The following is a 23,090-nucleotide window of genomic DNA, read 5'->3' as shown; positions in this document are numbered from 1 at the left end:
TCTTCTTACCTCAGAGATGTGGCTAGATAAAACTGTACTTCCAGTTTTCTCCAAACTGCTTTGACCTATGCTTCCATCTCATGAATTCCAAGACAGTATTAAACTGATGCATATTTTCATAAATCTGTTTTTAAAAAAAAAGGAACTAATTTAGACTAAAAGAAACATGCAAAAGCAATACTGAACATTTGTCAGGTGTAAAATTATACATTTTCAACGTAAAGCCAATGAAAATTCTAAAGTACTTTAATATGTCACTTTACCATTTTCCCAACCTCTACCCAAAGAAGTTTCCCATTTTGCATACTTTCAACTTCACAAATGTAACAATAGCTCTGTGGAAAAAATTACTTGCATGTAAAATTTCTATATTTGCTTGAAAAAACATGAACAGCTAGAAGCAGCACTAAAATGTACAATTCTATGATATTCAAATTCCTGCTTAGGCAAAAATATATTTGGCCACCCACCTAATATCCCTATTTTCACTTTTTAATCACAAAATCTCAGTAAGCAGTTTTAATTTCAGTCAACCTTCTACCTAGAATATTAAGGACTGGAGGGGTCAGGAATTAATGGCACTGCATGATCTAAACCCAGGGGATAGGTTACAACTATGTTACCACTGACATTTAGTTCCCCTGCTTTAAAACAGGGAGTTCAAAAATCTAAAAGAGGGAAACAATAAAAGAATTTTAATTTAAAAAGGTATGTTGTTTACTTAGAGATTTTAAAAATAATTTTATTGAATCTATTTTTAACTGAAACTTCAAATAGCAAAGTATTGTTTCATATTCTAAAAAGGAAAAATTTTAAGCTGTATGAATACTACCTATGTCCCACTGCAAGGTCAAAATGCCTTTGTCTTCAAGTCCATTTAGAAGTATCACTTGTGTCACACTGAGGTTTAGTAGTCTTGGCAATAATGACTGAATTCATGTAAACTGGGGCAATCTGAAACGGTCTAGCATATCAGATAGCAGCCTTTCTTAAAGACAAGAGTCTCCACTCAGCAGACAGGCTGCCATAGGACCATGCTAAATCTTTCATGGTCCAACTAAAGACAGACTGACCCTGAAAGCAATTAGTAATGCTTTGTCTGCACTTAGGAGCCTTAAATAGTCTTCTCAATGCACCAGTTACCCACAACTTAACTGGTCTGTAACATTTTTCAGGGTACTCACAGGACTATAAAACTCTTAGACCATCACTCAGAGAAATGAGGGCAGGAATGGAGATGCGGTGTTTAGTGATTTTTTTTTCCCTGAGATGTTCACAGTCTTAAAACATTTCCCTTTTATAATCAAAAAATAAATGCACTGTGTTTTCATGTTAGAAATGACAAATATCTTCCTCCAAAGCCACTCTTTGCCAATAACACTATTCTTCCCTAACAGTATATGTGAAGAAAAGAGGGAAGGCAATCACTATATTAAACAAAGTTCAGATTAACCCATCCTCATAAAGGTTAAAGCAATCCATCAAAAGACCGTGTTTAAAAAAATATGGCCCGGGGCACCTGGGTGGCTCAGTCGTTGAGCCTCTGCCTTCGGCTCTGGTCATGATCCTGGGGTCCTAGAATTGAGCCCCATATAGGGCTCCCTGTATGGCAGGGAAGCCTGCTTCTCCCTCTCCCACTCCCCCTGCTTGTGTTCCCTCTCTCACTGTGTCTCCCTCTGTCAAATAAATAAATAAATCAATCTCTCTCTCTCTCTATATATATATATATACACAGACACATACATGGCCCGATTCTAATTCTACCAGTTATTTCTAATGGATCAGATAAAATTAACATGTAAACCATCTAACCATTGTTTACCATGGACTACTTATTACAACAATATGAACTTGTGTTAACAACCACAAAGATCTAGTCAAAACCGAACACTAAACAAGTATAATAATATTTTTATCAAAGATTTTGTGTCTAAAACTTTCAAGCCCATTAGTTCTAGAAAACACATTAAGGAAAAGGTAACTCTTTTGATAATACATTGGGTCTTCTGAAAAACAGAATAAGTGAAAAAATCAAACCTTTCCAGATATATTCTAGTATTTTATAATTGAGCTAACATCAGAATTTTCTCAAAGTTCATAAGTATTTGTAAACAAACAAGAAAAGTGTATTTTAGTCCCACGTTATCTTTACAAAATATCTTTATTTGCCATCAAGATGTACAATCCTTCTTGGTTTTCAAAATTAGTGAAGTCATTATTTAAACCACCAAGGTACTTAAAAGCTCATTAACCATACAGAACCCATCAGTGACAAACATCAACTGTGGATATTTCAGTTATCTCTCACTCGGAGGTGCTGGAATACCCCCATTCACTTCTATATTAGTAAGATTTGCTTTATAGAAAAGAACAATGTACATATGATTTGATAAATATGCTAGTCTAAGACAAAACTCAAGATTACTTTTGAGTTTGTTCCAGATGTCAAAAAGTAGTCATTTCCTAGTAGTCACAAACTCAGCAATACTGACTGCATACTTTTTCTTTCCACCACTCCAAATACTCTCCTCCTCAACTGCATTTCTCCTCCCTAAGCACACACAAGAAGTACCACAAATACCATACAAGTATTGCTGTTAACACTATCACTGCATTCATATAATGCTTTTAAAAAATCAGAACCAAACTACAGAATACTTGACAAAACATCCCAGCTGGGCTCTTAAACTAAAGGCATTACTGTTAAAAGTTTGGGTACATTAAACTGGAAAATTCAAACATCATGCCTCAGAAAATGATAACACAGTTTTAGCTGTAAGTAATTCAAGCGAACAGTATAATTTAGGCTTATCATGCACTTCTATAATAAAGCAGGTAACACAGAAAGGGAGGGTCAACTTATGGACGGGTTATGTTCTAAAAGATCACTTATAAATTGAATGTAAGCTTGATTTTGAAACTTAAGATGCCTTTCTCATAAAACCAAAGACATAAACAATAATATTAAACCAGTAATACAAATGAATTACAGTACACAATTCTCATCACAGCACTCTAATGCTTACACATATTTCCATACCAAACTTTAAATTTTTATTCACTGTTGTAATCCCAGAATCTAGCATAGCTGATGACACAGTAGGATTTCAACAAATACTGGCGATCTCAAGTACTGAACAGCAACAACTCAATGATATGAGAAACTGGCTTGTCTAGAAAACTTACCTATCTTAATTATATCAGACAACCAAAAGACAAGGGGAAAAAGCTTCTTCCAAAAGAGATAGGTGAAAAAGATTCTTAACACCAGGGTGAGAAGACTCTGATCTAAGCCAGTTGTGGCAATTTCCATTCTTCCTGCCAATCGGTAGTTTTGTTATAGAGCATCTGACGCAATTCCAGTCAGTAAGACAAGAGACTAAGTTTGCTAGGAAACTAAGCACTGGGAAAAGTGTTTCTGGGAAAGGTTTTATGCCTAATAAAAAAAGACATCTAGGTGAAAACATCCTCTCCATCACCTTTTTTCCCAGGGAACTCTGGGTTTGAATGTGTCAAGTAGCATGATGGCAGCCATCAGAACCATGAGAAGATGACAGCCTAGGAGGACAACCCAACAGATTTAGAATGGCTGCATTAAGACAGAAAGAATCTGGGTCTTTGATGCTGTTGTTATGCTTGAATAAATCCTAAAATGATATCATTACACTGGACCTTTTTATTATATTACATTAAATCCTTTTAACCAGTTTTCAATTACCAAAAGTAACCCAGCAAATACCGTGATTCAGAAACCAATACACCATTTGCTTCCATAAATTCAAATGTTATATTTATACAATAAAATAATAACTCACCTAAATTTATATCACAATCCAGATGCTTCTTTTGAACTAGATACATACTCTTGAAGTACTAAATATTAGAAGAAACCAATCAATCAACATATCCAAATCAAACAATCAAAATACGGAATTCCACAGAGACAGAAAATAGATTAATGGTTGTCTGGGATTGGGGGTGGAGGGTGGGAATGGAGAAAGACACCAAAATGATGATCCACAAAAGGAAAAAAGGGGGCAAATTAGAATTCATCAAAATTAAAAATATCCTTCTGCAAAAGGCCCTGTTAAAAAGATGAAAAGACAAGATACAGGATGGGAGTCAATGTTTTCCAGCCATACATGCGACAAAGAACCCAACTAGAATATACCAAATCTCAAAATTCAAAGTTAAAAAAAAAAATCACCAAGAAATTGGGCAAAAGAATATGAAAAGAGATTTCACTGAAGAAGATATCTGGATGGCAAATCAGTATATGAAAAGCTTAACAACACTAGCCATCAGGGAATTGCAAATTAAGACCCCACTGAGATACCACTACACACCTACTGGAACAACTAAAATAAAAAACAGTGACAATACTAAATGCTGGCAATATGAAGAAAGTGCAGCTTTCAGACATTGTTGGTGAGAATGTAAAATGGCACAACCACTTTGGAAAATAGTGTGGAAGTTTCTTTAAAAATGAAATACACACTGACATGTAACCAAACACGCTTGGGGTTGCAAAGAAATAAACATGAATATTAGCAGCAGTTTTATTTTTAATTGTCAAAAACTGGAGAAAACAAAACGTCCTTCAAAAGGTGAATGGTTAAACAAACTGTGGTGCAACCACACAACAAAATTCTACTCAGTAATAAAAAGGGATAAACTAGTGACACACAAAACAACTTGGGTGAATCTCAAAGGATTAGTCTGAGTGCAAAAAGGTCATATACTATATGATTCCACTTACAAAACACTCTCAAAATGACAAAAATCATACAGATGATGGGGGACACGTGTATGTGCAGCACAAGGGAGACCTTCGTGGTGACAGGATCTATGTCTTGATGCTGAGGTGGTTAAACAAAATTTAAATGTATGTTTAAATGGCACAGCGCTATACATATAAAATGAACCAATGTCAGTTTCTGTTTGGACATTACATCAAGTAGCATTAAGTAACCACTGGAGGAAGGTGAAGGGTATAAGGGACCTCTCCTTACTATTTTTGCAATTTCCTATGAATCTATAATTACTTTTAAGTAATTAAAAAAATTTTAAACCCTATTTCCTAAAAATGTTTTACCTCTGCTTTAAATTAGATTTTGAATAACAAAGCAATGGTTCAGACGACTCAAGATACATTCTTTCTTTCAAATCATCTAGGGAACTTCGATTCTGTAGTGGTTTCAAGTATCCTAAGGAAATGAGGAGCCTCCATAACAGAAGTCTAAAGAAACCAATAGTTCCTCGACCAAATTCCGGGTCTTCAGTTCTCTGTATCCCTCGCCCTCTGGGTCTGGGAAGCAGTGACTACTATGACATGAGTGTCATCTGTTCTGAGAGTAATAAGCACAGCAAGTCTGACACAGCCACCTGCATCAGGATGAACCCCAAATAGTCATCTATCCATATATTCTTTTCAATTCATCTTTCCCGACAAAGAAGTATGAAAACCACTTCTTTACCACTTTAATTTTCTCTCCAACTTATTAGACAATTTACCCAGTAATCACAGACATTTAAATTACTCAATACATCTTCCACTTTCCATCTTCCACTTTCCAAGTAAACCTAATTCAGTCAGTGGAGAAATATGTATCACCCATTTATTTCCTATAAAATGATAAAAAAAAATTATCAATAGAACATTTATTTTATTAGCTGATAGGTAAAGTACCCTGGGGCAAGTTCCTCTGGATAGTTTCACTATGTTACATAAAGAAGAAAATTTCTACTCTCAGGAATTACCAGGAATTGATTTTATTTATTTTTTTTTTTTAAGTAGTCTCCATGCTCAGCATGGAGCCCTCTATGAGGCTGAACTCACTGAGATCAAGACGTGAGATCAAGACCTGAGCTGAGATCAAGAATCCACCCCTAACTGAATGAGCCACCCAGGCATTCCAGGAATTGATGTTAGATTGCTAAAGGTTCACCAATTTTTCTAAAAACATGCATTGTTTCTACTTCTCAGTGAAGTGTAAATACTATTTAGAATTAGCATTATGAACACCAATTACAGAGTTATGCTGCAATACAGTGAAATCATCAGGGACTAATTAATACATAGTGCTATTTGTCCCATTTCTAAATGGTCCCAGAAGAGTGCTGGGTTTATTTATTTGTGCACTTGCTTGCTTGTTTTAAATTTTAGCTTGCATCCCTATTTTTAAGTTTCTTCCTTGGCTAACAGCTATCTAAAATGCACATTTGCTAACATAGTACCAGCCCCCTCTATCCACTTCTTTTTTCTTTTCTTTTCTTTTCTTTTTTTTTTTTTTAAGATTTATTTATTTATTTGACAGAGATAGAGAACACAAGCAGGGGTAGCGGCAGAGGGAAAGGGAGAAACAGGCTCCCCACAAAGCAGGGACCCCAATATGGGGCTTGATCCCGGGACCCTGAGATCATGACCTGAGCCAAAGGCAGATGCTTAACTGACTGAGCCACCCAGGCTCCCCATCTGCTTTTCATTTACATTATTCCTGAGAATCAGAAAACTAGTTTAATGCAGCTCTGTGTTTCAGGGTCTACAGAAATAAAAAGGCAGCACAGGACAGCCTGAAACTGAAGGTATAAAAACTGAACACATCTTCTATTATGATCCAGTCATTTTTATGATGTGATTATATATTTTTTAATGTTGTGATATTTTTAAAGGACCACTTCAAGAATAAGGGAAAGATAGGACACCTCAATTAGTCAACTCAGGAAAAAACAGAAATGGATGGAGCTAAGAACTGTAAACACCTCAACATTTCTAACAAGATCCTCTCTCAAAACTGTTCCTCTTGAATTCCTTACCTGGCTCAACGTACAGCTGGTTACAAAAAAAATCTTTTTTGCCACCACGTGGTAAAGGTGACAATGTACATACCCAAAGACCCAAAAATTCTAGCTCTGGGTATATAACCCAGGGGACCTTTTGCATATATCTACCAAGAAGCAAGCACAAGAAAATTCACAGCAGCATTTTCTTAATAGCAAAAAACCAGAGGAAACCCAAGTGTCCAACAATAGTAAAATGCATAAAATGTAGTACATTCATATAATGGAACCACCACATAGTAGTGAAAAGGGATGCACCTCAGATAAGTATGTTAACAATAATGAAATCTCAAAATCATAATGTTGAACAAAAAAGAAAAAAGTCCAAGAAGAATATATATATAAACAGTGTGATTCCATGCATATAAAACTCAAAAATAGGAAATATTTTTTTAAAAGTATATTAAAGGAAAAATACAAAAGTGGGAAAATGTAAGGAAAGGTAATGGAGTAACACCAAACTTAGGATGATGCTTTCTTCTGGGAAGAGACAAGCTATTGTCCTGAAGCCTGGAGAGGTTCAAAGAATGCCTTTACATTTCTTGGGACAGGACGCTGGGACAGATGCATTCATTCATTATTAATACTCTAAAATGCACATCTATGTTATATATACCTTTGTATACAGAATAGATTTTAGAATAAAAATTTTATTTTAATCTAAAGTAAATATGGTTAACTGCTAATATTTTGTAAATCTGGGTATTAGGCATATAGGTATCACACCACTTCCTATATTTTTGGAATTATCATAACTTATTTTTTTTTAAATTATGAGTGAAGAGCTATGAAATTTTATTTTGAAATTTAAGGACAAAATATTACAAATCTTTAGTAGCAATAAATCAAAGCAAACACTAAGCTATTATAAAATGAAAAAAAAGTGAAAAAAATTTATTTCCCCTCCTGATATAATCCGATAGAAAATACACAATGCTATCAACATAGCATTCACTCCAAAACATTTTAACTTTAATCTAGTCATGAAATACAAAAATACAAGCAGCAAACTGAGGGGTATGCTATTTAAAAAAAAAAAAAAAAACAAGGTAAGATTTCATAAAAGACCATTGTAAGGGGGGATGGGAGGAAGGATGAGGGGCAGTGGAAATAGTGAGTTATTCTCAATTAAAGGAAACTAAAGAAATATGACAACCAAATGCAAAATATATTCCTCAACTGGTTCCTGGATCAAAAATCAAAATAGGGGCACCTGGCTGGCTCACTTGGTAGAACATGCAACTTTTGATCTCAGGGCTGCGAGTTCAAGCCCCATGCTGGCTGTGCAGTCTACTTAAAAATAAATAAATAAATAAAAATAGCTATAGAGAACACTTTTGTAAAGAAAACAGAGAAAATTTAAGTAAGGGTAGTATATTACATAATAGTATATTTGTATTAAATCTCTTATGATAATGTAGCTCTTAAGGAAGGACAATCATGTTCTTAGAACACACCTGCTAAAATATTTAGGGGTGAAGTATCAAGATGTTTGCAGATTACTTTCAAATGGTGAGAAAAAAGGTGTATGTGGGGTTTTTAAAAAAGATTTTATTAATTTATCTGACAGAGAGAGAGACAGCGAAAAAGAGAACATAAATGAGAAGAGTGGGAGAGGGAGAAGTGGACTTCCCACTGAGTAGGGAGCCCCATGCCGGGCTCGATCCCAGGACCCTGGGATCAGGGCCTGAGCTGAAGGCAGATGCCTAATGACTGAACCACCCAGGTATCCCAAACGCATATGTGTTTTTATAAGCAGAGAAAGAAAGCAGATGAAGTAAAAGGTTAATGTAAAGGCTTTTGCTATCGAAATAGAAAAATTTACCAGCAAAATAGGTTTTTACCAACTGCTCAAATTTTAATTTAAAAGTCTGTAAAACAAAAAATTGGGAAAAAATCTACTTTATCAGTTGACTTGTGATTTCACACATAATTTTAGTAAACAATGTCAGTTTGGCAGCGGTTACTAAAATCAAATATTGACAGATCTGTAAGGAAGTCCCAAAGATCTCTCCATCAGCAAATTTTAAAACTTTTTCCCTAGAAACTGTAAATTATGACTGCTTAACAGGATTAAAAATTATATTTTGCTAAAATGGTCAAAAATTATAGCTGTGCTTCGGAAACAGAGCATTATAATCAGTCTGAAGACGTGGACTTTAAAAAATATTGGCAAATCACTGGTATTATATGTAATTTACAAAGGTTTTACTTGATATTGAAGTAAATATAATTACACTGATATATTAGAACATAATATTTTCAAATATTCTATTTATTTTTACATTTTTTTAAAGATTTTATTTATTTGACAGACAGAGATCACAAGTTAGGCAGAGAGGCAGACGGGGGGGGGGGGCAGGCTCCCTGCTGAGCAGAGAGCCTGATGCAGGGCTCACTCCTAGGACCTTGCATCATGACCTGAGCCGAAGGCAGAGGCTTAACCTACTGAGCCACCCAGGCGCCCCTCAAATATCCTATTTAGCAAATAGAAGAATGCTTTAAAATTTGTTTCTCAAAACAGATCCTAATTTCCTAATAATGCATACCCATATTTTTCAGGATTGCTAAAGCAAGGTAATAAGGACAGAATGAATTCCTCTAAAACACAGGTAGTTTCCCCAAAAAACTAATTATACGTCATGAAAATGGGTAACACTTAACACCTCAAGGATGTACTGGTTATGTCAGACTTTAATCTGATTAATCTTATAAAATGTTTGGCTTAATTATTATTTACTAAAAACAAAACTACATTCATTAAATATCCAATTGTCATTCATCCAAATGTGAACATCAATGAGACTAAACAAATGACATTCTAGAAATTACAGAAAATAAAATTATTTTTTATTAACGGCACCCACATAAAATCCACCACTTACACAGGGATAGGCAAACAAATCAAGTCCAACAGAAGTGGAAATGGGCTACAGACACTTCCTCCAAAGGCTGGGTGTGGGACAGTGTTGCTACATGCCTATAGGTGGGTAAACACACAGGGTAGAAAGTTTTAGCTGGGAAGCCTGCATTTAAGTTCTCATCTCTATGTAATGAGAGGCAGGTAGTTAATTACTGAACAGCACCGTCTTTTAAATTGGTGAGTCACACGCCTGAGGGAGGAGCTTATAAGCAGGATGAGCAACAACCAAGGCAATCAAGTAAGATTTCAAAAAGAAGCAACAACAGGTTTTGAAGATTTTCAGACAGACAATTAGAAGCACCTATCCCAATATAATGTACATAATCCAACAGCGTGACTATGGACTGAACACTTTCTGCAAAACATGTCATGTGCACTTTGGGCTATGTTTGTGAGGTTAGATGTTTAAATTGCAGAGAATAGCTCTTTTATCAACAGGCAAGAGAGACTGAAAGAGAAAGGAAAAAAGATCACTTGGTAATACTCCTGAGGGCACTATAGTATATTTTAAAACATTTAAGACACAGTTCCCTTCTGGCAAGTAACACTTAATCAACTTGAGGAGTTATGCCATAAATATATTAATATAAGCATATTAATATATTAATATAAACATATATGTTATATAAATATATTAAAGCTTAAACAACAGTACCAAGATGACAATACAAATATTGTCATACCACTACACATGATTATCTGAGAAGTATCAAAGACTGCTGCTTCACAGCACAGGAGAGATCACTGGGGGCCAAATTTAACCAAGATGACAATACAAATATTGTCATACCACTACACATGATTATCTGAGAAGTATCAAAGACTGCTGCTTCACAGCACAGGAGAGATCACTGGGGGCCAAATTTAAATTAGCCTTCCAAAGACTGGCAGGGTTTCATAGTATGCAAGGAGGGAGGGGTGCAGGTTAAAATGGGCATTCTATCAGAGGCGCCCAGGGAAGGCACACTGAGCCTGGCAACTGTTCCACCTGAGGCCTGGATTCTAGAGTGGTGGAGCAGGATAATCAATGTGTGGCCTGCCCAAGATGATAAATACACAGCCACCTGAAGCTCACATCATCTGAAGCAGACATCAGTATTTATTTTAGTTCTCTTTCCAATCAAGCACTGAAGACCTCACAATTCTTCTAAATACAGAACAGCCAAGATGTCAAGATATTTGAAATCCTCCTACCATTCTTCTAGAAGGAGAGGATTAAGAGAAGAATACAGGGTTAGGAGCATGGCCTCCACAGTCAGACTGAGTACCAAGGTTAGAATCCAGGCTCCACCATTTTACCTGTTTTTAATACTTTGACCCAAAGTTGCTTACGCCATCTGATTCATCTGTATGAATCTGTAAAATAGGGACAATAACTGCATACGTCTGAAAGGTGAAGATCAAAGGAGTTAATGTAGGTAGAGCACTCAGAACAGTGCCAAGTAAATACATTCTAAGTGTGACATAGTGTTAGGCTACTGCCCTGACATCTGCTTCCCAACCTCAGTTTACCAAAGGTCACTGAAATTGCAAAAAGTGAAATTGTGGATTGGGGGAGGACTACTGTATTTTCTCTTTCCAAATCGTAGACCAACTGGCCATGAAATAACAACAGAATAAATATAAAATACTACATTAAAATAATAAAATTATGGAAGGGAGTTGATAACTAAAGGGTGTGAGGTTTCACTTTGAGAGGATGAAAATGTTCTAAATGACTGTGGTGATAGTTACACATATTTGTGAATGTATTAAAAACCACTGATGTGTACATTTTAAATGAGTGAACTGCATGATAAGTATATTAATTTCACTGAGAGATTTTTATGTTTTACCAATAAAAATCTACCGAGAATTGTGATGTGCATTTGACTATATGGATGGTCTTAAAACATTCTTAATGATAACAAAACAGAATAGAAATAATCTAAGTAAAACATAATACATTCATATTTTACAGTAATGATAGCTAAATTTATTAATTGCCAAGAATTATTTTTTTATGTATTATCTCATTTATTACTTACAACAACCCTAGGTATTAGAAAAGAATGCTACCTTCATTTTCTAGATGAGGAAACTGAAACCCAGAGTAGTATTCTGCTCAAGGCCACACAGCTAGTGAGGACCGGGAACCAGGATTCCAACCTGGGCAGTCTCAACACTACCAGTTTATATGGCCACTATTCATACTGCAGAAGAGTAAGTACTTAAAAATATACTCACAATATATTAAAATAGAAGTATAAATCAGATATCAAAAAAAATGATACAGGGGCACCTGGGTGGCTCAGTCAGTTAAGCATCTGACTTTTGGTTTTAGCTCAGGTCTTGATCTCAGGGTCATGAGGCAGAGCCCCACCTTGGGCTCCTTGGTCAGCATCGAGTCTGCTTGGGATTCTCTCCCTTTTCCTCTCCCTCCCCCTCTTCTGTTCACCACACACTTCCTCTCTAAAATAAATAAATAAAATTTTTTAAAAAATACAGTATGAACCTGCTTTTGTTTAATGAATTTTTAAAAAAGATGGAACAGATATAGCCCCAAATTTAATACTGGTTATCTCTGAGAGGTGGTATTACAATGGATTATTATCTCCTTTATACTTTCCTCCATTTCCCACATTTTGTACTGCAAGGGAAATTTAAGAGAAGTTTAAAAAAAAAAAAAGATAGAAAGATAGTGACAACTCCAAATACTGCAGAAGGGACAAGTAATAAAATACAGAAGAAGCTGCTAAATTTGCTAAATGGGTCACAAACAAATTCAATGACAATGGCAGGGAAGATGTTTTAAAAAAAAGAAGAAAGGTGCTATTCAGGTACAGACTGACATTTTGAGAGGTTTGGAGGTGAAAAGAATGGCATATAGCCTTGAAGTAACAGCAGTGTCAAGGGAAGATCTTGCTGGTTTGTTTTTAATTTGAAGGGAATTTGATCAGGGTTGTAATTGAACTAGAAATAGTCTGTCAAGGATGTCAAGAGAGACAAGGAGAGGAAGGGCTAAGAAGATAAAGACTTAGCCTTAGAAGAAGGGAAACACTACTTGTGAAACAGAAGAGAGAGAAGGAAAAAACTCATTAAAAAGAGATCTTTGAGATAAAGAAAAGAAATCGAACTTACATTTGGCACCCCAAACTTCTCTATAAAATATAAAATGAAGTCATCTTCCAAAACTGAGATGGTGGAGATTAGGCATAGGAAGAGAGGTATGGTGTAGGGCGCAAAACGCTGGAAAGCAACTGGGTTCACTAATTTGCCAGAACTAGCAATAACGATCTAACAATCACATGACCGTAACAGAAACCACTGCAGGAAGCTGGGAAAATCCCTTCTTCCCAACAGTTAGCATGCACATGAAGCTGCACCACTCAAACACAAGAGAATCCATGGTATGCCTGGAGATTATTTCCCTATTAGTAATTCCTAGGATAACCACCACTGTAATAGTCTATGAAGCTGATGTGCTATCACTTCTAGATGACATGAAATCGTCTAAAGAAGCACCAGAGCTCAAGCATAAATTTTAAATTTGACCGTAAGAAGGTAGTTTTCTAGGGAAAATCAAGTTGCAAAGATCTTTGCATATTATTTTTTATATATGTATAAACTTTGTATAATTGAAAAGTTTTCCCTAAACAGGTAGAGCATAATGAAACATGGTATCTCTTGTACAAATAGCTTTCTAAAGCAGCTTTTAAAAAATAAGTAGCAATCGGGTACTGCTCATATAAGAGTGAAACACAGGGACACTGACTGGACAACACTGTGTGTAAGGAGGGGGTTAACTAGTGGGCTTCACCGTAGTGTAACTGGGCCATCACCTGCTTGTGTACATACGGAAACCTTCAATTGTAAGGCTCTGTTGCTCTCTTTGGTCATTCAGTTTCTTAGAAAAGAGTCCTCCAGTCTCCTCTGACTGTCAGTGTTCTACAAATAGGTAAGGAAAGGGACATGGGAAAGAAAGTAAGGACTTATATCATGATCCAGAAAGTAGACTTCCCATTTATAATGTGCTCTTCTGTAGTCTCTCCAAATCTGTGGAGTCTCACTGGCATGGTTTCTCTAGACAATCAAACACCCAACTTCTGCTAGGATACTAAGTCCAGGAAGGTCTAGAAGAACTGCTGGGAATAATTACAAAATCGAACAGAAAAGGTATAGTTGAGACAATGGAAAGAGAAGGCTCAAGGAAGAGTAAGGGACAATGACAGAACTAGGATTGGCCAAACATAATCAAAAGCAATTCTGTCAAGTTAAAGATGCTTTCCAATGACCCATGACAAAGTTTCCAGATTCAAATCTCATGCACGTTATTATAAGGCTAAAAAACATCCTTATACACAACTAAAGCAAACCAGAAAAGCAGCAACACAAAACTGATAATAACTATAATCTAAAAAGCTAGAAGCATTAAGTAAATTACATAAGGCATGAAAAACAACATCAGAACTGGAGAAACTCAGAAAAGAACATAACTCAAATAAGAATTTTTAAAAATTCTATTTCATATATAAAGACTAAAAACAAAGGAGCACAAGAGTAAATTAACATGGTAGGCAATGTGAAAAGGAGTTTAATCCTAAAATACAAAAAAAATTTAATGAAGAAATAAAAGGATTCTAGGAAAAGTGACAAAAATTGTTCTTTTATATAAAATAGTAATCACTGAAGAAAACCCAAGAAAAAGAATTAAACACTAAAAACATTAAAAGAAAATCCACTAAAAACTAATTCAAGAAAACTTTCCTAAAATAAGATTTAAAACTGTATGTTGAAGGCATACAATGCATACTTGAGGATATGGACACAAAATAATACCAAGAGTATTATAGTAAAATTACAGAATTTTAAAAAGAAAAACTATTTGAGCATCTAGGCCAAAACGTCAAGTAACTTAAGAATTTTATCAACAGATTTTACAAAGCAACACTTTAACCCAGGGGGAAAAAAAGACACTCAAGGAAATAAAATAAGAGCCAAGAAGTTTACAGCCGGTAAAACTAATGTTCAAGCATAAACAATACACATTACCATCATGAAAAAACTCAGAGAATAATGTTCTCATGAGTCTTTCCAGAGAAATCTACTAGAGAATAAGCTTCAAAGAGCCAATATGATTAGAGGAATATTGACATAACTGGAGATAAACATTAAATAGTAACTTGTAGACTGAAAGATGATGAAAAGGAAGAAAGTTATAGTACATAATGGCAATATGACCTGCTGATATAGAGAGCATAATCATCAATAAATGAAGAGCGTATTAAAAAATGTTTATTCTTTTCAGTAATATTGGTAATGGATATATTAGTTTTGCTTTTGTGAAATTTGCTATGTGATAAATGAGTAATTATGGAATATTCTATCACCCCTATATCCTTAAAAACCGTGATTCCCAATCTCTATTTTCTAGTACTATTCACTGGAAAGACCTAGAAACAAAGACCAAACGGTAGCAATGAGCATCCGATGAGTCCAGATCATAGTTTTGAAATACTACTGCCCAATGAAAGAAACCAGACTTCATGGAAATAGTTCATGGTTGAGACAGTAAGTTTTCAAAATGTTCTTGGAATATCATCTAGTTTTATAAGGCAATAAAAAAACCAAATCAACAACTGTTTGAGTGATGTCAAAAAGACTCAGGAGCCAACCTGAAGAGACTCCTCATGGCCAAAGATGGGGTAGTGTGAGCTTTAGCAAGTGTAAGAATTGCAACAGACTGAATCCCACTGAATGTGTTTAAATCCATGGTGAAGGAGAAGAAAAGAGAAGAAGGAAGAAGGAGGAGAAAGTGGAAGAGGCAGAGAGAGAGAAGAGAAGAGAAGAGAAGAGAAGAGAAGAGAAGAGAAGAGAAGAGAAGAGAAATCAATCACCTTCAGAGAAGATAGGGAGCCATTTCAATATTTTAAAAACTATTATGAGGGATCCAGTCATAAGGGGACCACTGCACTTTATGAGTTTAAACTTCACGGGCGCCTGGGTGGCTCAGTGGGTTAAGCCGCTGCCTTCGGCTCAGGTCATGATCTCAGGGTCCTGGGATCGAGTCCCGTGTCGGGCTCTCTGCTCAGCAGGGAGCCTGCTTCCCTCTCTCTCTCTCTCTCTCTCTCTGCCTGCCTCTCTGTCTGCTTGTGATCTCTCTCTGTCAAATAAATAAATAAAATCTTTAAAAAAAAAAAAACTTCAGGAGCTCTACCAGGCCATCACAGTGAGTATCAGAGAAAAATCCCCTTGTCATTCTGCCAGAAAGAGGGGGAAAGGTACCATTCTGAAATACATCAGAGTATTATTCTTTTTTTTTTTTTTCTTAAGTAGGCTCCACACCCTACATGGGGTTTGAACTCATGATCCAGAGATTAAGAGTCAAATGTTCCACCGACTGAGCCAGCCAGGTACCCCTGTTGTTCTTAAGGCCTGCCTTTTCAAGAAAAACTATTTTAACAGAACCTAAGTTACGGGAGTTCTTTCAAAGCCTAACAAGCCTAGGTTAAGGGAAATTCCCAACTCTAACCCAGGCTAACCCTCCATGTGGAGAGGGAGAAAACAACTAAGAAGCACTTATTAAATTCACAATTCAGAGATACAGGCTCCCTAAAAAAATGAGACCTCATCATAAGACTATAGATTCCCCTCAGTACCTTAACACCACCTTAATAAAGGTCTATTTACAGCAGTTTCTTTTACCCAGTACTTCATGTATAGTCAGCAAGAAAAAATTACAAGGCATACTAAAAGGCAAAAACCAGCTTGAAGAGACACAGCAAAGCCATCAAAACCAGACTCTGATATGACAGAGATAACAGAATTATCAGATTGGGAATTTAAAACAACCACAATTAATATGCTATAGACTCTGATGGGCAAAGTAGCCAGTATGCAAGAATAGATATATTATAAAGCCAGAGAGATGGATATTCTAAGAAAGAAGCAAAATGAAATGTGTAACAAAAATGGAAGAATGTCTTTGATGGGTTATTAGTAAACTAATGACTAAGGAAAAAACTCTGACGTTGAGGATGTATCACAGTAATAATCTCTAAAAGCAAAAAGCAAACCAAAAAAGACTGAAAAAGATTTTTATTTTTATTTTTTTAAGATTTCATTTATTTATTTATTTGAGAGAGTGAGTGAGAAGGAGAGAGAGAATCTGAAGCAGATTCTGCACTGAGCACAGAACCCAATGCAGAGTTTGATCCCACAACCTTGAGATCATGATCTGAGCTGAAACCAAGAGTTGGATGTTCAACCAACTGAGCCACCCAGGCACCCCTGAAAAAGATTTTTTAAAAGGACAGAATATCAAAGAACTGTGGACAACTACAAAAAGTGTAACACACAGAAATATGAAAAAGACAAAAAAAAAAAAAAAAAGGAACAGAAAAAAAAATATCTGAAACACTAAAGACTGAAAATTTTTCCAAATTAATGTCAAACACCAAACCACAGATCCAGGAAGTTCAGAGAACAGCAAGCAGGATAAGTGCCCAAAAAATCTATACCTAGATAGCTAAAAACAAAGATAAAGAAAGAAAAACTTGAAAGAAGACATAGGAAAAAAAAAAAACCCACTTTATCCATTTAGGAGCAAAATTATATCCAATTTCTCAGAAACCATGCAAACAAGAAGAGAACAAAATGAAACATTTATTTTTTTAAAAAATATCTTAGGTATTTATTTATGAGAGAGAGAATATGTGCATGTGCACCTTCAGGGGGTGAGGGCAGAAGGAAAGGAAGAAAGAGTCTTAAACAGACTCCAAAGTGAGTGTAGAGCTCCACAGAGGGCTCCATCTCACAACCCTAAGATTATGACCTGAGCTGAAACCAGGAGTTGTCGCTTAAGTGACTATACCACGAAGGTGTCCCGGAATGAAGCATTTAAAATGTCAAAACAGAAAAACCACTGGAGCACCTGGGTGGCTCACTCAGTTAAGCATCTGAATCTTGATATCAGCTCCGGTCTTGATCTCAGGGTGCTGAGTTCAAGGCCTGCGCTGGGATCCATGCGGGGCATGGAGTCTACTTAAGACAAAGAAACAAACCACCAACCTTGAATTCCATAGCCTGTGAATTATTCTTCACAAGTGAAAGAGAAATGGAGATTTTACCAGATGTACAAAAGTGAGGCAATCTGTTGTCAGCAGACCTCCCTTGCAGATAATGTTAAAAAGAACTTCTTTAGAGAGAAGGAAAATGATATAGTTCCAAAACCCAGAAAGCAAGACTACTGGAGAAGGAGTAAATGAAGGTAAAATTTAAAACTTCTCTTACTCTTAACTGATCTAACAGATAACAAGTTATTCAAAATAGTGACAACACATTCAATTATGTATGCTCACATATATATATATGCATATATATGCGTATATGCTGTACAAAAACGAAATGAATAAAAGCAATGACACAGAAGACAGAAGGGAAGAATTTGGATTATATTTTGCTATTGGAAGGTACCTGCATTATCTATAAAAGAGAACAATGTTATTTGAAATAGTCTTGGATTAACTGGAAATGCACATTAAAAACTCCAGGGAAACCACTAAAAAAAAAGTTAAAACAAAAAAAGTATAACAGATACAGAAAGAAAGGAGAGAAAATGAAATAAATTTAAACCACAAAGAAAAACCTAAGTATGAGACCTGAAACCATAAAACTCTTAAAAGAAAAAACATAGGCAGTAATCTCTTGGACATTGGTCTTAGCAATGTATTTATGGATATGCCTCCTCAGGCAAGGATAACAAAAGCAAAAATAAAGTACTGCAACTAAACTAAAATAAAAAGTCATCCCCTACTGAATGGGAGAAGATATTTGCAAATGATATATCCAATAAGGGGTTAAGATTCAAAATACATGAAGTAGTTACACAAGTTAACACCAAAAGATAATCCAATTAAGAAATGGGCAGAGGTTCCGAACAGACATTTTTCCAAAGAAGACATACAGATCACCAACAGACACATAAACAGCCCCATATCACTAATCATCAGAAAAATGTAAATCAAAAGCACAAGATACCACCTCATACCAGCGAGAATGGCTATTATCAAAATCACAAAAAATAACAAATGTTGGCAAAAAAGTAGAGAAAAGAGAACCCTCGTGCACACCTGGTGGCACTATATATTGGTGCAACCAATGTAGAAAAACAGTATAGAGAGCCCTCAAAAAATTAAAAAGAGAAATAACATATGCCCTAGTAATTCCACTACTGGGTATCTATCCCAAAATGACGAACACACTAATTTGAAAGATATATGCAACCTTTTGTTTACTGTACCATTATTTGAAACAGCCAAGGTATGGAAGGAAGTCAAGTGTCCATCAATAGATGAATGGATAAAGAAGATATATTGTATATGTATATACAATGGAATATTACTCAGCCATAAAAAAAGAATGAGGTCTTGACATTTGTGACAACATGGATGGATCTAGAGGTTATTATGCTAAATGTAATGTCAGAGAAAGACAAATACTACATGACTTTAATTATCTGTGGAATCTAAAAAACCAAAACAAACAAAAACCAGAAACAGACTCAGAAATACAGAGAACAAACTGGTGGTTGCCAGAAGGCAGGGAGGTGGGGGGATGGGTAAAATAAGTGAAGGGGATTGAGGTACAAACTTCCAGTTATAAAATAAATAAGTCATGTAGATTAAAAGTACAGCACAGGGAATATAGTCAATAATATTGTAATAATGTTGTATGGTCACAGGTGGTGTTTACGCTTACCACAGGGAGCAATAAGTAATGTACAGAATTGTCAAATCAGTATGTTGTACACCTGAAACTACTATAACACTGTATCTCAACTATACTTCAATAATAAATTTTAAAAGAAGACAAAAAGACTGAGACAAAAATAGGAACAAAGAATGTGGGCAATGAATAGAAAGCAGTAACAAAAATATGGTAAATGTTAATCAAATTACATAAATGTCACTTTAATATCAATAGCTAAAATACACAAAAGAGAGTGTCAGAAAAAATAAAACAAGATCCAATTTTATGGTCTACAAGAAAACCATTTTTTAAAAAGACTTTATTTTAAAGAGAGAGACAGAGAATGCACATGAGCAGGGGGAGGGGAAGAGGGAGAGGATCTCAAGCAGACTCCGCACTGTGCACAGAGCCCAAAGCAGGGCTTAATCTCATAATGCAGGGCTCGATTTCTCTCAAGATCATGATCTGAGCCAAAATATATAGACAAATATATAGATTAGACACAGATAATTACAGATCAATATAAAGGCATATGTATACTAAAAGTAAATGATGGAGGGGTGCTGGGTGGCACAGTCCATTGAGCAACCAACTCTTAGGTTTCAACTCAGGTCTGATCTCAGGGTTGTGAGATTGAGTCCCACATTGGGCTCCATGCTTAGTGTAGAGTCTGCTTGAGTTTCTCTCTCCCTCTTCCTCTGCCCCTCCCCACCGCACTCTCTCTTTAAAAAAATCTTTAAAAAAACTTAAAAAGACTCTCCTAAAAAAATCTTTTAAAAAATCTTTAAAAGCTTATCTTAAAAGAAAAACATCTTAGAGGTGCCTGGGTGGCTCGGTGGGTTAAAGCCTCTGCCTTCGGCTCAGGTCATGATCTTAGGATCCTGGGATCGGGCCCCACATCGGGCTCCCTGCTCAGCGGGGAGCCTGCTTCCCCCGCTGAGAGAGCTCTGCCTGCCTCTCTGCCTCCTTGTGATCTCTGTCAAATAAATAAATAAAATATTTTAAAAAAATCTTTAAAAAGAGAAAGTAAATGGATGGAAAAGATACACCATGCTAACACTAATTAAAAGAAAGTGGGACTACAGGATGCCTGGGTGACTCAATCAGTTGAGCATCTGTCTTCAGCTAGGGTCATGATCCTGGGGTCCTGGGATAGAGTTCCACATCAGGCTCTACGCTCAGTGGGGAGCTTGCTTTTCCCTCCCCCTGCAGCTCCTCCTGCTTGTGCTTTCTCTGACAAATAAATAAATAAAATCTTAAAAAAAAAAGAAAAAAGAAAGAGTAGCTATATTAATTTCAGAAACAGTAGACTTCAGAGCAAGGGGAGTTATAAGAGATAAAGAGGAGAATTACATAATGATAAAGGAATCAATTCTCAAGAAAACAATTCTTAATGTGTACGCACCTAACAATGATACATCAAAATGCATGAGACAAAAATAAAACTGATAAACAAAAACAAAATAAATACAAACAAAAACAAAATAAATAAAAACAAAACAAAAACAAAAATAAAAACTGATAGAATTGCACAGGAAAACAGATGAATCTACTATTACAGCTGGAGACCTCAATACCCCTATATCAGAAATGGACAGATACAGCAGGCAGAAAAGACAGTAAGAATATAGTTGAACTCAAAAGCACAATCAATAAGCTGAATATAATTGATATCTATCAACTACTTCATCCAACAATGGCAGAATACATATGATTCTCAAGCTCACATGGAACATTCACCAACCTAGACCACACATTCTGGGCCATAAGGCCATACATTAACAAACTTAAAAGATGAGAATTCATATAATGCCTCTTCTCAGACTGCAATGAAATCAAACTAGGAAAAAAAAAAAAAACAAAGAGAGCTGGAAAATTCCAAAATATTTGGAGATTAAACAATGTACTTCTAAATTATAAACAGGCCAAAGAATAAATCTCAAGAGAAATGCAGAAATAATTTTGAACTAAAGGAAAATGTAAATACAACTTTTCAAAATGTGCAGGATGCAATGAAAGCAGTACTTAGAGGAAAAATGGTAGCACTGAATGCATATATTAGGAAGGAAGATCTAAAATCAAAAACATAAGCTGCCACCCCCTACCCAAAAAAAAAAAAAAACAGAGAAAGAAAAGCAAATTAAATCCAAAGGAAGCAAAAGAAAAGAAAAAATTAAAATCAGAGCAGAAAACAATGCAACTGAAGAAGGAAATCAACAGAAAAAAAAAAAAAAAATCAATGAAGCCAAAAGCTCATTTTTTGAAAGATCAATAAAACTGGTAAGAAGAGAAATGGCACAAATTACTAATATCAGAAGTCAAAGAGGTGTCTGTGCTCAGGTGGCTGGGTGTCCAACTCTTGATTTTGGCTCAGGTTATGATCTCAGGGTCATGAGATAAAGACCTGCATCAGCCTTTATGCTCAGTGTGGAGTCTGCTTGTCCCTCTCTCTTTGTTCCTACCCCAACTCGTGCATGTACTCTTTATCTCTCTCTCAAATAAAAATCTTTTAAGATTTTTATTTATTTGACTGAGAGAGATCACAAGTAGGCAGAGAGGCAGGCAGAGCAGGCTCCCCGCTGAGCAGAGAGCCTGACATGGGGCTCGATCCGAGGACCCCGGGATCACGACCCGAGCCGAAGGCAGAGGCCCTAACCCACTGAGCCACCTAGGTGCCCCAATAAAAATCTTTTAAAAATATATTTTAAAGTATTAAAAAAAAAAGAAGAAGAAGAAATGTAAGAGGGGATATCACTACAGGTCCCACAGTCATCAAAAGAATAATCAGGGAATACCACCAATGTCTCTGTGCCCACAAATTAGGTAACTTAGAGGAAACAGACCAATTCCTTGGAAGATACAATGTGTCAAAACTAAAAAAAAAAAAAAAACACCTCAACAAATGAAGAAATAGACAATTCGAATAGGTCTGTATCTACTAGAGAAATCAAATCATAGTTAATAACTTTTAAGACAGAGAGCACCAGGTTCTGATGAGCTCTCTGGTGAATTCTAGCAAATAGGAAGATATTTTACCAACTCTCTATAATCTTATCTAGAAGACAGAAGCAGAGGGAATACTTCCTAATTCAGGCTATAGGCCAGCATTAGTCCAATACCAAAACCAAGACATTACAAGAAACTAAACTAATACTGCTCATAAACATATATACAAAAGTCCTGAACAAAATATTATCCAACAATGTATAAAAAGAATTATATACCATATATATATATATGGGATTTATCCTAGGTATGCAAGGCTGGCTCAACATTTGAAAAATCAATTAATACAATCATCACATCAACAGACTAAAGAAAAATCGTAAGATCATATCATTAGATGCAGAAAAAGTATCTGACAATATTCAAATTCTATTCATGATAAAAATTCTCAGCAAACTAGGAATAGAAAGGAAGTTCCTCAATTTGATAAAAAATCTACAAAAACCTACATGTAGTTAACTAACTGCACACTTTATGGCGAGACTCTCAAAGCTTTCCCACTAGGATCAGAAACAAGGCAACAATACCTTCTCTCACCACTCCTCCTCATACTGCAAGTCCTTACCAATGGAAAAAGATAAGAAAAGAAATA

At 35.7% G+C, this 23,090-nt stretch overlaps 1 protein-coding gene across 1 annotated transcript in view; it reads right to left on the bottom strand.

Moving 5' to 3' along the window:
• The window catches only part of LOC111144836 (bone morphogenetic protein receptor type 1A), a 140,434-nt gene that overhangs the window by 66,012 nt on the left and 51,332 nt on the right, over nt 1-23,090 (bottom strand). Inside the window, exon 2 of the mRNA XM_022499358.1 lies at nt 10-124. The gene's annotated coding sequence lies outside the window, so the exon portion shown is untranslated. The remainder of the gene's footprint in view (nt 1-9; nt 125-23,090) is intronic.

The sequence above is a fragment of the Enhydra lutris genome, unplaced genomic scaffold (assembly GCF_002288905.1).
Source record: "Enhydra lutris kenyoni isolate GAN:26980312 unplaced genomic scaffold, ASM228890v2 scaffoldscaffold12, whole genome shotgun sequence".
Taxonomy (NCBI): domain Eukaryota; kingdom Metazoa; phylum Chordata; class Mammalia; order Carnivora; family Mustelidae; genus Enhydra; species Enhydra lutris.
This window is presented reverse-complemented; position numbering and strand designations above follow the sequence as displayed.